The sequence below is a fragment of the Anopheles ziemanni genome (genome assembly GCF_943734765.1).
Source record: "Anopheles ziemanni chromosome X unlocalized genomic scaffold, idAnoZiCoDA_A2_x.2 X_unloc_15, whole genome shotgun sequence".
Lineage (NCBI taxonomy): Eukaryota > Metazoa > Arthropoda > Insecta > Diptera > Culicidae > Anopheles > Anopheles ziemanni.
Genome location: NW_026689763.1, coordinates 215,087 through 230,000, shown reverse-complemented (window position 1 = coordinate 230,000; position 14,914 = coordinate 215,087). Strand labels below are relative to the sequence as shown.

The following is a 14,914-nucleotide window of genomic DNA, read 5'->3' as shown; positions in this document are numbered from 1 at the left end:
TCGCGGAGCTGCTGGCGCCGACGCTGGCTGTACTGGCGATGGTACTCCCGGTCGCGGTCCCGCCTCGCCTGCGTCTCCGGCGACACTGGTGGTGCGGGAGGTGTCTCCGCGAGTCTAGCGAGCTGTCGCTCCACGGTTTGCTGCCGCCTGGCTGCATTCCGGCGATCGTTGGCTGCCGCTCTCACGGCTCGCCTGGCCTCTGCAATCGCCACAGGTACTTCACGTTGTTGTGCCGCTGCTCGAGCTGCTCGCTCCTCGTTCCACTCATGTTGCAGTTCGGAGGTGATGCGCCTTGCGGCTTCCGCAATCAAACTCCAGTCCTCAGGTCCCCGGAGGAGGAACTGCCACATGGTGTCGGGATTCACGCTCTCCGGCTCGCTGCCTCGCCCGCGAAGAAACTCGGCTCGGACGCCAGCGAAACGAGGGCACTCGAACATCACGTGCTCGGCAGACTCGATGATGTCCGGGCACTGCGGGCACTCAGGGGACGAGGCGAATTCCTTATTGTGCAGGTACTCACGGAAAAATCCGTGCCCGGAAAGCACCTGACACAGATGGAAATTCACCTCTCCGTGTTTCCTTTGGTGCCACGCAGCTGGGTCGGGGAGAACTCGCCGGGTCCATCGGGCGAACCGTCCTCCCGTTCTGCCAACCTCGTCCCACTTGTCCTGCCACTGGTGGTATGTGGCGAGACGCTCCTGCTCCCGCATCTCTTTAGCCGACAGACCCCCAGGGTCGGCGTTCACTCTACGATGGTAGTAGCGTGCGTCCTCTTTTACCAACAGCGCTATTGGGATGGTACCCGCTATCACTGCGGCAGCGTCGTATGAGATTGTCCGGAATGCGAAGGATGCTCCGACCACAACCCTCTTCTGGACCCTCTCAAGCAGCCGTTGCTCCTCCCTGGTTTCAACACCCTCGTGCCACACCGGTGCACCGTAGCGGAGGATGCTGTTGACGACCGAAACCAGGAGGCGACGCTTCTTGCACTTTGGCCCACTGTGCCGTCGCATCAACAGTGCAAGTGCTGTCGCTACTCGAGAAGCCTTTTGAGTGACTTGCTTGACGTGCTCCGACCACTTAAGATTGTGTTTGATACGGACGCCTAGATATTTGATGTCGGTTGCCGAACGAAGAAGAACTCCGTTGATGTTAACCGGGATGTTCTTGTAATCCTTCTTCTTCTTCGACACCATCACAATATCCGTCTTAGCTGCGGCGAGCTCCAGCTGATGTTCGCGCATCCAGGCCACAACCCTATTCACAGACTCCTCCGCCAAACTCGCGGCCAGTGCTGGCGTGGGTCCTGGTGCCAGGAGCACGAGGTCGTCAGCGAAGGCGACGAGCTCTACACCGGCGGGCATGTCGATGGACAGGACGGCGTCATACATGGTGTTCCACAGCGTCGGACCGAGTATGGAACCCTGTGGGACTCCCGCCGACAATTCCCGGGTGACCGGACCGTCCGACGTCTCATAAACTAGCAGCCGTCCCCGAAACCAGCTTTCCAGTATCCGCTGCAGGCATGCCGGAACGTGCTTTTCTTGCAGTGCTTTGGCGATGGACCGCCAGCTCGCCGTGTTAAAAGCATTGCGTACATCCAATGACACCACCATCAGACACTTGTTAGCCCTCCGATCCGTCATTCGGTGGGCCATCGCGCGCTGGCCGGCCTCCTTAACACGTTCAATCGCCTGAATTGTAGACCTGCCCTTTCTGAATCCATACTGAGACGGCGACAGGCGAGGGTGATCTGGGTCTTCCAGGTGTTCATTCAGGCGATCCAAGATCAGCCGCTCCAAGATCTTGCCTGATCCGTCGAGCATCCCAAGAGGCCGAAAGGATGACGGATCGCCCTGTGGTCTTCCGGACTTGGGTAGCAAAGCAAGTCGTTGTCGCTTCCAGTCAGCGGGAAAGGTGCATTGATCGAAGCACTCCTGGAACACGCGGCGAAACGTCTCCGTGTGCTCGCGAACAGCGACCCTCAGTGCCGCATTGATGATGCCATCGGGTCCCGGGGCCTTAGTGGGCACCATCCGCGCCGCGATCGCCAATAGCTCCTCATCCGACACCTCCCTCACTGGCTCCTGCGTTGTCTGCCCCCAATCGACCAGATCCGGTGCAGGCCACTCAAAAGTGCCATGATCCGGGAAGAGTTCCGACACGACGTGCTGTAGAATCGCAGGATCTCGCTCCGGGGGGACGCGGCTACCCTTGAGGCGTGACGTTACTACCTTGTAGGCAGTGCCGAAGACGTTGTCCTCAGCTTCCGCAATCATCTCATCAAAGCTACGGTCCTTGCTTGCCTTGATGGCACGGGCGAGTTCCTTCTTACAGCTCCTGTGCCGTTCTCTGGCCAACTCTCGCTGTGCACCGGTTCCGGCAGTCAAAATCGCATCCTCAGATGACTTGCACTGCTCCCTGAGTAGGCCGATTTCCTGCGTCCACCAGTACATTTCCGGTCTCACCAAAAACTGCGCTGGCGGTGCCCTCTGCATCACCTCATCGCATGCTCTAGTAAGTCCAGCGGTGAGAGTCGCCGGTGATACAGCCACTTCGGCAAACCCGGAAGCCTGGAGCGCGATCTGGAAGGCTTCGGGATGGAATTGACGCAACTTCCATCTCGGTCCAATCTGCTCGCGTTGTCGCTGCCGGTCGCGATGCTGGTTCTGTTGTTGCGGTTGCCTCTGCTGATGTGGTGAAGCGCTGCTGACTGGTGTCGCGGATACGCTAAATCTCACGTATCTGTGGTCACTGTTGGTGAAAGTGTCGAGCACCCGCCAGTCGTTACCGGGTTCAATGGCCGGACTGGCGAAGGACACGTCGACCACACTTTCAGTAGCACTGCCGTTGCCGACGAACGTGGGCACACTGCCGCGGTTCAAGATCGCCAGGTCAAGCTGGTCGACGACCTCGGCGAGATCTTCACCACGCGGCTTCGTCCTCGCGCTGCCCCATCGCACGTGCCAGGCATTGAAGTCGCCCGCCAAGACTACGAGGGGGTGTGCTCTGGCCTCGATATCGATCTCGTCGAGCAGCCGCTGGTAGTCCTCGTCCGTCCATCCCGGTGTTGGTGGGGCGTAGCAAGAGATGAAGGTCACCCCCGCCACCTGGACCGACACCAGTCCTACCCTACTTGCCCAGACTCGCTGTATGGGCAAGGCTCCGGTCGTTATAACAGCTGCCTTCGCTGTCGAGTCCACCGCCCAGTTCCCGTTATTGGGTGGAACACGGTAGATCTCCGACGCCAGCACAATGTCGATCCTTTGCTCCCGTGCGGTCTGGAGCATGAGGTCTTGTGCTACCCTGCTGCGCGCCAAGTTGATCTGGAGGATCTTCAACCCAGCGTCACGCCCTCTAACAGTGGTGTTCGTAGCTAGCGGGAACATGACGGCTGGCTACTTCCGCTGCAAGCCGGTGAACCTGTCTGATGTTGCCCGGAACACGTAAGGCACTTGGGGCCCGAGCTGCACTCCTTGGCCTTGTGCTGCTTCGATCCGCACCGGAAGCAGCACTTGGAGTAGTCAGGGCCGGTGCACTCGCGAGAGCGGTGCCCCTTGCCAAAGCAGCGGTAGCAGAGCTGCTCTCCTGCAGGGACCGATGCGAGCGCCTGCACGACGCAACTCGTGTTCCCTATGGTGACCCGGTGACCGTCGAGAAGCTGGCACTGCCCGCGCGGCAGCTTGATATGGGCTTTCTGCAGCCCGTCGTACCGCCGCCACATCCGAACTGCCTCGCCCGGAACCGTCAACCCCGCCTGTCGCTTAATCGCCGAAATCAAGTCGTCGACAGTCGCCAGCATGTCGATTCCTGTGATCGCGGCCGTCTGCTTGTCGACAAGGAGGTGGGCCACTCCATCCTCCTTGATGGCTTCGCTGACATCGGCCAGCACACTCTCGCAGTCCGTGTTCGGCTTCAGCCACAGCGACAGCTTCCGCTCCCCTGTGCGGCAAACCCTCGCCACGAACTGATCCACATTGGTCTTGGAACGCACTGCCTTGTATGTGTCGAGGAAGGCCTTGCCCTCGTTGGCCTCGAGGACGATCACCGCAGGCCTCTCCACTTTAGCAGCGCTCTTTCCCGCTTTCTGTGGTGCTGCTCTCTTGTCTCCCTTGGCCACGACTTTAGCAAAGGATGCTGGTTGCGCATGCACCTTGGTTGCCACAGCCGCTGCTTTCTTTACCTTGGGTTTTGGCTTTTCTGGAGCCATGGCCTGGGACAAGACGGCCTCGACCGGGATCTCGGGGACATCAGGCGTGATGACTTCGTTCATGCCCGTCGGTTCGCCCTCTTTTTTCTTGCCGCGCCTTGCCCGGGTCCGCTTTCGTTTGGGAGTGTCGCCAGGTGGATGCTGGCTTTGCCCAACAGCACTGGAGTCGACGACATGTTGTTGTTGCTGCTGCGTAGCTACCGCCAACTCTCCCATCGAGTGGAGTCCACTTTGGAGCAGCATAAGTTCTCTTTCGCTGGCTGCCGCACGCTCACGAAGGCTAATGTTGTCTCGCTTCAGCTCCTGATTTTCACGAGACAACAACTTCAGCTTTGTCTTCAGCTCCGCGTCCCCATCCTTTGCCGTCGCCCGGCCCGTCTCCATCTCGCTAACCTTAGCGAGGAGAGTCTCGACGGTTGCCCGGAGCTCCCTCAACTCGCTGCTGAGGCTTGCGATAGTCGGCTCCTGCTGCGGGACTTCGGCCACCTGCTGGACGACGGTTGAGTTGAGCTCGTCCTCGTTGCTCTCCTCTGAAATCTCCATATCACTGGCTAGCAGGGCCATCCGCTGCACCACCACCACCGGCCGAGTGGGCGTCGCAGTCGGTGGCGCGACACTGCCTCCCTTTCGCTGCCGAGTCAACGACAGCGCAACCGATGATGTCATCACTTTGTCCCCGTCGTCCTTCGGCGATGGCGCGGTAGCGTCACAGGTGGACCGGAGCCTGACGGACCGACGCGTCGAAGGCTCCCCCGATGCCTGCTCCATTCCCCTACTGCAACCCTGAAAATCGCTGTGGGCAATGGGTTAGGTTGCGGAGAGCCAGGGTGGAGTGTCTGGGAAGGGAAGGTGGGATGAGGAAGGGGAGTGGAGGAAGGCCAAGTACCGGTGCGAAATAGAAACTCCAACAAATAAAAGGCCAAACCAATCTTTTTCCCCTTTCCAAATCTGAGCTTATATCTCAGTTCTTCTCTGCGATCAGGTGCCGCCTAGTTGACAAATCCACAAACCGCCAGCCGATACACTCGCCATAAAACTCAGAGTGCCGCCTGATTGTGATAACCGGTGATCTCCACCAGCCGAGACACTTGATGAACTGAAGGCGCCGCCTGGTTGTGACGTTGAAAAGCTCAGCACCAGTGCCGCCGCCTGGTAACAGTGTTCGAAATCTCCGCGAGCCGAGACACCCGCCACGACCCGAAGCGCCGCCTGGTGGCAATGCTGGCAATCCGCTGGTACTGGTGGCGCCGCCTGGCGGCCAAGTTCGGAACCAAGTTTAGCCGAGACACACTGAAATATTTCACCGGGATGATCGAACCTCGAAATTTTTCAGCCGAGACACATGAAACATTTCACACTTAGCCGAGACACCTTGAAAAGTTTCACTGAAACATTTCAACCGGATGGTTGGTCCATGAAATATTTCAGCCGGGACACTTGAAACATTTCACCCCCAGCCGGGACACCTATCCGGGACACACTGCCGCCAACGGTCAATTAAAAATACCGGCCAATTTGGATATCCGGCCAATTTGAATTACCGACCGATTTGAATTAACGGCCACTTCAAACCAACGGCCACCGACTCCACCAACGGTCAATTTGAACGACCCGAAAATCCGGCACCAACGGTCCTTTTTTGAAAAACTGGATCAGATGACACGGAGCCCGATTCGGCTTAGGTGAAATCGCTCGGATCTTCGAGTCCGAATCCGGCTGGAAAATGGACGATCGAATCTTCACCTGCCAAAATTTTTGCACCGCGTGCTTTCACTTTATTTACACTTATTTTGCGCTGAATTCGTCTTTTTTCATACGGTTTTCTCTGACTTTCGTTTTAAAACACCATCTGTCATCTAAAAAACCACATCCGGCCAGGATCCGGACACTTTTTTAACCGAAAAACACGTAGTCCCAAATGGGGCTACGCCCCGGGCCGCTCTCCATACAAAATGTAAACAAACACTTTTCTTTCTTATTTTTCGTTGAAATCGATGATTTTAATGCGGTTTTCACTAATAATCTGTAGATTGGCACTAGTTTTAACGATTACAACAAACTTTCGTGGGTTCGTTAAACTTTTTACGCGAAATTTTTATGAAAAACACGGAGCGACGCTCAGCACGTGTTGACACTACAGCGTTTGACAGCTCACACAGGGATAACTGGCTTGTGGCCGCCAAGCGTTCATAGCGACGTGGCTTTTTGATCCTTCGATGTCGGCTCTTCCTATCATTGCGAAGCAAAATTCACAAAGCGTAGGATTGTTCACCCTTTCAAGGGAACGTGAGCTGGGTTTAGACCGTCGTGAGACAGGTTAGTTTTACCCTACTGGTGTGCAAGTACTATCTCAATGGAATTCCTGTGCAGTACGAGAGGAACCACAGGTACGGACCAATGGCTCAATACTAGTCCGAGCGGACTTTGGTATGACGCTACGTCCGTCGGATTATGCCTGAACGCCTCTAAGGTCGTAACCGAACCAGGCTGGTAGTATATGTATAGGAGTCGTTAGCTAGATGGCTAATAACATCACGAGACCGGATTGAGTCTTCTATAGACTCTTTCCATTTATTGGAAACCCTCAAACTGAGCCTATCGCGAGTGCGCTCGCCGAAGTACCTGAAGTGGGAAAAGGCGTTGTGCTTGCCGATCTTCCAAGAATAGTTTCGACTCCTAAGACCACCCGAAAACGACGGGTTTGCAGGCTGGGCGCTACGCATTGAAGAGAGATGTACATTTCGATCCTTTCAGGCGACCCATGCTTGGTGGTTGTGTGCGGTGTGCTCCCCCCGGGGGGCACATGCGGCATACCGTGTGTGGACTAGTTGGACCCACCCTTGCGGTGGACCGACCGGTCAGTGGTGTTTGCGGGTTAACACATGCGAGCGTTGCGGCCCAGAGGCCTTACCGCCTTTCACTGCGGGTTCGTCAAGAACTTGGAGATGGTCGCAACGCATCGGGTCCTCCCGGGGTACTTGGTGTTTGGATGCTGGCTTGGTGATTAAACACTTGATATTCCATCTTCGGATGAATTTCGGGTGTCACCTGTTGCCTAAGACCACTTGCATGTTTAGCTCGCCGTGGGGTAGCAAGCGTTGTGATCTAATGGCCTTACCGGGCAAACACTTTCGGTTCGTCAAGGACTTGGAGTGCCGGGACGGGTTGGCGGATCCATCACTCTGAGTATGCCGGGTTGATACTTGGGGTTGGTTTGGTTTTGGTGACCCAATACTGGATGTACCATCTCGGTGGTATGTCAGTATCACCTATACTCCAGACCACTTGCATGGTTAGCAAGCGTTGTGATCTAATGGCCCAACCGGGCAAACACTTTGGGTTCGCAAGGACTTAGAGTGCCGGGACGGGTTGGCGGATCCAACACTCTGGGTACCTCCGGGTACTTGGGGTTGGTTGAGGACTTGGTGAACAAACACTTGATATACACTCTCCGGATGTACTTCGGGTGTCACCTGTTGTCCGAGGCCACTTGCATGGTTAGCAAGCGTTGTGATTCAATGGCCCTACCGGGCAAACACTTTGGGTTCGCAAGGACTTGGAGTGCCGGGACGGGTTGGCGGATCCAACACTCTGGGTACCTCCGGGTACTTGGGGTTGGTTGAGGACTTGGTGAACAAACACTTGATATACACTCTTCGGATGTACTTCGGGTATCGCCTGTTGTCCGAGACCACTTGCATGGTTAGCAAGCGTTGTGGTCTAATGGCCCTACCGGGCAAACACTTTGGGTTCGCGAGGACTTGGAGTGCCGGGACGGGTTGGCGGATCCAACACTCTGGGTACCTCCGGGTACTTGGGGTTGGTTGAGGACTTGGTGAACAAACACTTGATATACACTCTTCGGATGTACTTCGGGTATCGCCTGTTGTCCGAGACCACTTGCATGGTTAGCAAGCGTTGTGGTCTAATGGCCCTACCGGGCAAACACTTTGGGTTCGCGAGGACTTGGAGTGCCGGGACGGGTTGGCGGATCCAACACTCTGGGTACCTCCGGGTACTTGGGGTTGGTTGAGGACTTGGTGAGCAAACACTTGATATACACTCTTCGGATGTACTTCGGGTGTCACCTGTTGTCCGAGGCCACTTGCATGGTTAGCAAGCGTTGTGGTCTAATGGCCCTACCGGGCAAACACTTTGGGTTCGCAAGGACTTGGAGTGCTGGTAGTGGTTGGCGGACCCAACACTCTGGGTACCTCCGGGTACTTGGGGTTGGTTGAGAACTTGGTGAAGATACCCCTGTCACCTTGTTCGAGGCCACTTGCATGGTCGCAAGCGTTGTGATACAATGGCCCTACCGGGCAAACACTTTGGGTTCGCAAGGACTTGGAGTGCTGGTAGTGGTTGGCGGATCCAACACTCTGGGTACCTCCGGGTACTTGGGGTTGGTTGAGGACTTGGTGAACAAACACTTGATATACACTCTTCGGATGTACTTCGGGTATCGCCTGTTGTCCGAGACCACTTGCATGGTCAACGGTTGAGGTGGTGATGGCGGGTCGGTGCTGTAGGGTGCCGGCCTGTTGGCTGCCTTGGCCGGGTTGGTTGGTTAACACTTGATTGAGCTTGCACCCGAGGGTAATGGCACTTGAAGGTGGGTACCGGCCGGCTGACCTGGTGTGATGGTTGGTTGGTGAACACTTGGCGGTACTTGCACTTGGCTGTGCTTGGACTTGAAGGTGGGATCCGGCTGGCCTGGGCCATTGGTGGTTGGTTGGTTGGTTAGCCCTTAGCTGGGCTGGCTGGCTGGCTGGCCATCGGTGGTGTGGTGTGTTGGGCGGTTGGTGAACACTTGGCGGTACTTGCACTTGGCTGTGCTTGGACTTGAAGGTGGGATCCGGCTGGCCTAGGCCATTGGTGGTTGGTTGGTGGGTTAGCCCTTAGTTGGGCTGGCTGGCTGGCTGGCCATCGGTGGTGTGGTGTGGTGTGGTGTGTGGAGTCGAGCATCGCGCGCCGTTGCCTTCTTCGGAGTGTTGTGGGTACGCAAGTGCTTGCAGTGCAAAGAGGTTGGTGATGGAGTGACATTGCCTTCACCATGGAGTTGCGGGTACTTAGGTACTTGCAAGGAGATGGTGGTATGGTGGTGTTGCGTGTGTGGTGTTCGATTAGAAAGATATATTTTCTAAGTCCGGATTAGTGCTGTCAGTGAGGCCGCCACTAACAGGTCCTCCACGGCCTCCGTGGTTCTTGACTTGGCGCTATTCCGGACTTGGGGCGATCACGATGTCCCCGTGCGGGACTTAGAAGATGGAAGAACACAAGTACCCTTATCCCATGACTTGTGAGCGATTGGCATACGTTACCACATGAAGAGAAAAATTGGCTAAGTCCCGGATCCATATTATATGAAGAGAAAAATCGGCTAAGTCCCGGATCCATATTATATGAAGAGAAAAATTGGCTAAGTCCCGGATCCATATTATATGAAGAGAAATATCGGCTAAGTCCAGGATCCATATATAATAACCTAATAATCGGCTAAGTCCCGGATCCATATTATATGAAGAGAAAAATCGGCTAAGTCCAGGATCCATATATAATAACCTAATAATCGGCTAAGTCCAGGATCCATATATAATAACCTAATAACAGGCTAAGTCCAGGATCCATATTATATGAAGAGAAAAATCGGCTAAGTCCGAGATTGGGTCTGTCAGACATACACTTTCAAGATACCACACAAGCAAGCAAGATGGCCTAGTGATGGAACCATATAATATGAAGAGAAAAATCGGCTAAGTCCGAGATTGGGTCTGTCGGAAATACACTATCAAGTTACCACACAAGCAAGCAAGATGGCCTAATGATGGATCCATATGATATGAAGAGAAAAATCGGCTAAGTCCAGGATCCATATAATATGAAGAGAAAAATCGGCTAAGTCCCAGATTGGGTATGTCAGAAATACACTTCCAAGTTACCACACAAGCAAGCAAGATGGCCTAGTGATGGATCCATATGATATGAAGAGAAAAATCGGCTAAGTCCAGGATCCATATAATATGAAGAGAAAAATCGGCTAAGTCCCAGTTTGGGTCTGTCAGAAATACACTTCCAAGTTACCACACAAGCAAGCAAGATGGCCTAGTGATGGATCCATATGATATGAAGAGAAAAATCGGCTAAGTCCCAGATTGGGTCTGTCAGAAATACACTTCCAAGTTACCACACAAGCAAGCAAGATGGCCTAGTGATGGATCCATATGATATGAAGAGAAAAATCGGCTAAGTCCCAGATTGGGTCTGTCAGACATACACTATCAAGTTACCACACAAGCAAGCAAGATGGCCTAGTGATGGATCCATATGATATGAAGAGAAAAATCGGCTAAGTCCCAGATTGGGTCTGTCAGAAATACACTTCCAAGTTATCACATGAGCAAGCAAGATGGCCTAGTGATGGATCCATATAATATGCAGAGAAAAATCGGCTAAGTCCCAGATTGGGTCTGTCAGAAATACACTTCCAAGTTACCACATGAGCAAGCAAGTTACCACATGAAGAGAAAGCCGGCAAAGTCTGGGAATGTTACCACATGAACTGGAAAATGGGCAAAAACCTACCTTCACAGGGAACGTGAATAAGTAAGGCTGTAGACATCGGATCGACAAGCCAAAGACTGATATGGAAAGGAAATGAGTAGTACTAGCTTTCCTGAGAGTTGCAGAGCTTAGACTGCATATGAACGGAAGATATTAAGCGTCAAAGTCAGAAAAGTTGCCCGAAGGAACACAAGTTCCAACTTAGAGCATGAATACCGCCTAGACGGTAGGAGGTACGGCCAGGCTGAGGAATAAGAAAATGTTGGCCAACATGTTCCCTAACTATCCCCCGAAGACCGCAAAGCAATCCAACATCAACCAAGAAAGTTATAGCCCGATCAAGGAAACACCTACTTTGCACCGATTTTGCACCAAATACATGTACCAAGCACCTTCGGTTGCATACCTGCAGGGGCTTACCATAGTAGGCCATGGAAGACCGATATACCGAACACAATCACTTTCTATCTCCTCGGGTGTTGGAGGTAGCGCTTTGCGGTACAAGAACGAAAGTTAGACCATATCTTGGTGCATCTTTTTGCCCAAAAACACAAGACCCTATCTACCAAGGCAAGAAAGTTGTGTGGGGACAAAATGTCCAAAAGTGCCCAAAGTGGCACACTTGAACCATATATTCGAGAAAAACACAAGTGTGGGCCCGAGCTAGCAAGTTGAAATGTTCTGACCGTCAGTAGCCCTAGTTGAGGTGCACTTATCATTATATGAGGCCAACGTGCCAGCTAGTCTCTAAAGGGGCGATATGGGTGTTCCAAGGTTTGTACCCAATTGAGGAAAAAACAGGGTAAGGTACGGTGTACCGCGAATAACTCGGGCTATAGATGTCCGATCGATGAGTTTGGCATATGTATGGAAAGGTCTCGACGAGACCTAACTACCCTGAAAGTATGAAGGCAAAGACTTGAATGACCGGGAAGTAATTAAGTGCACAAGTGGTAAAGTTGCACCAAAGTCCATGTTACCCGAAGTGGTACATGAACACCCAATATTCGACCAAAACACAAGTTTAGAGACGAGCTAGCGAGCTACATTGTTCAGACCGTCAGTAGCCCGCATCAAGACACGCATTTCATTATATTGAGCCTAGCCGCTAGCTCGACTCGAAGTCGGTCATATGGTTGGTTGATGGTTTGGACCGACCACGTGGTGTACCAAGGTTATGTACCTTTCATGAATTAAAACTCTGGCTGTATGGCACTGAGCGACAAGCTAAGGTGTGATTTGGAATAGTCTTGAGTGGGACTATTTAGGAAAAATGCGAACAAAAAATCACAAAGTCCTTGGGCGAAGCTATTAGCGAAACATAGAGCAAATTGGTACCAAAAACTATGGAAATGGGACTTGAGTCAAAAATAACCGCAAGTTGGAGAAGAGATAGCAAGCTTGCGTAGAACAATTATATTTGGTGCATGGTATCACCAACAAAAAAGTATATGGGGCCAAGGTGCTGGCTGGCCTCCAAAGTGGAGATATGGGCGATCCAAAGTTTGTACCCAAGTACGAACAAGTATGGAAAAAACAGGGTAAGGTACCAAGTACCATTAATAACTTCGGCTGTAGATGGCCGAGCGAGGCAAACGGCTCACCGTTGGAAAGGTCTTGGGGAGACCTATCTACCCTGAAAGTTTCATGAGGCTGAGTTGAAAGACCACGGAGATATTAGGTGATGATGGTCCAATTCGGGGACCAAGTCGCAGGAAATGGCACTTGACCAAAATCACCCTTGGAAGGTGAATACCGGCTTACCGGTAAGAGATAGCGACTTGGCGTAGAATATTCATAAGTTGGGCGTGTAGAGACGCAACTTTCATTATATGGGGGCAACCCGGTCAGGGTGCTCCAAGTCGCTCGTTTGGTCGGTTTATGGTTTGGGCCGACCACGTGGTGTACCAAGGTGAGGTACCTTTCATGAATTATAACTCGGTCAGTTTGCCACCGAGCAACAAGTTGCGGTGTGTTTTGGAATGGTCTTGAGTGGGACTATCAAGGAAAAATACAAGTAGAAAATCAGCTTGTCCATGGCCGAAACTATTAGTGAAACATATAGCAAAATGGGTCCAAAAACGAATGAAATGGGTCTTGGACCAAGAATAACGGCAAGTTGGAGAAGAGATAGCAAGTTGGCGTAGAACAATTATATTTGGTGCATGGTATGACCAACAAAAAAGTATATGAGGCCAAGGTGCTGGCTGGCCTCCAAAGTGGAGATATGGGCGATCCAAAGTTTGTACCCAAGTACGAACAAGTATGGAAAAAACAGGGTAAGGTACCAAGTACCATTAATAACTTCGGCTGTAGATGGCCGAGCAAGACAAACGGCATACCGTTGGAAAGGTCTTGGGGAGACCTATCTACCCTGAAAGTTTCATGAGGCTGAGTTGAAAGACCACGGAGATATTAGGTGATGATGGTCCAATTCGGGGACCAAGTCGCAGGAAATGGCACATGACCAAAATCACCCTTGAAAGGTGATTACCGGCTGAACGGTAAGAGATAGCGACTTGGCGTAGAATATTCATACGTTTGGCGGGTAAAGACGCAACTTTCATTATATGGGAGCAACCCGGTCAGGGTGCTCCAAGTCGGTCGTTTGGTCGGTTTATGGTTTGGGCCGACCATGTGCTGTAGCAGGTAGAGGTACTTTTCATGAATTATAACTCGGTCAGTTTGCCACCGAGCGACAAGTTGCGGGGTGTTTTGGAATGGTTTTGAATGGAACTATCAAGGAAAAATACAAATAAAAAATCAGCTTGTCAATGGCCGAAGCTATTAGTGAAACATATAGCAAAATGGGTCCGAAATCGAATGAAATGGGACTTGGACCAAGAATAACTGCAAGTTGGAGAAGAGATAGCAAGTTGGCGTAGAACAATTATATTTGGTGCATGGTATGACCAACAAAAAAGTATATGGGGACAAGGCAGTAGCTGGCCTCCAAAGTTGAGATATGGGTGATTCACGTTTTGCACCCAAGTGCGAACAAGTATGGTGAAAACAGGGTAAGGTACCAAGTACCATGAATAACTTCGGCTGTAGATGACCCAGCGAGACAATTTGCATATCGTTGGAAAGGTCTTGGGTAGACCTATCTACCCTGAAAGTTTCATGAGGCTGAGTTGAAAGACTACGGAGATATTAGGTGATGATGGTTCAATTCGGGGACCAAGTCGCAGGAAATGGCACTTGACCAAAATCACCCTTGAAAGGTGAATACCGGCTGAACGGTAAGAGATAGCGACTTGGCGTAGAATATTCATACGTTGGGCGGGTATAGATGCAAATTTTATTATATGGGAGCAACCCGATCAGGGTGCTCCAAGTCGGTCGTTTGGTCGGTTTATGGTTTGGGCCGACCATGTGCTGTACCAGGTTGAGGTACCTTTCATGAATTATAACTCGGTCAGTTTACCACCGAGCGACAAGTCACGGTATGATTTTGAATGGTCCTGAGTGGAACTATTAAGAAAAAATACGAACAGAAAATCAGCATGTTGGTGGGCGAAGCTATTAGTGAAACATAGAGCAACAAGGGTCCAAAAACGAATGAAATGGGACTTGGACCAAGAATAACGGCAAGTTGTTTCTCCCAGCATCCTAACATATGTTTTTCTTAGAATTTATGAAAAATCGACTAAGTCCGAGATGCCTTTAAGTAGGGATGCTGTATTGAGATGGGAGATGTAGGAGATCAAGATTTATCTCCATGCAGCATCCCATTCATCTCGCAGCATCCTAACATATGTTTTTCTTAGAATTTATTAAAAATCGACTAAGTCCGAGATGCCTTTAAGTAGGGATGCTGTATTGAGATGGGAGATGAAGAAGATCAAGATTTATCTCCATGCAGCATCCCATTCATCTCGCAGCATCCTAACATATGTTTTTTCAAGAATTTATGAAAAATCGACTAAGTCCGAGATGTCTCTAAGTAGGGATGCTGTATTAAGATGGGAGATGTAGAAGATCAAGATTCATCTCCATGCAGCATCCCATTCATCTCCCAGCATCCTAACATATGAATTTCTTAGAATTTATGAAAAATCGACTAAGTCCGAGATGCCTTTAAGTAGGGATGCTGTATTGAGATGGGAGATGAAGAAGATCAAGATTCATCTCCATGCAGCA

At 51.7% G+C, this 14,914-nt stretch overlaps 1 pseudogene; it reads left to right on the top strand.

The window, feature by feature from the left end:
- LOC131291806 (large subunit ribosomal RNA) overlaps window positions 1-6,988 on the top strand; it is an 11,046-nt pseudogene extending 4,058 nt beyond the window's left edge.
- Window positions 6,989-14,914: the final 7,926 nt, after the last annotated feature.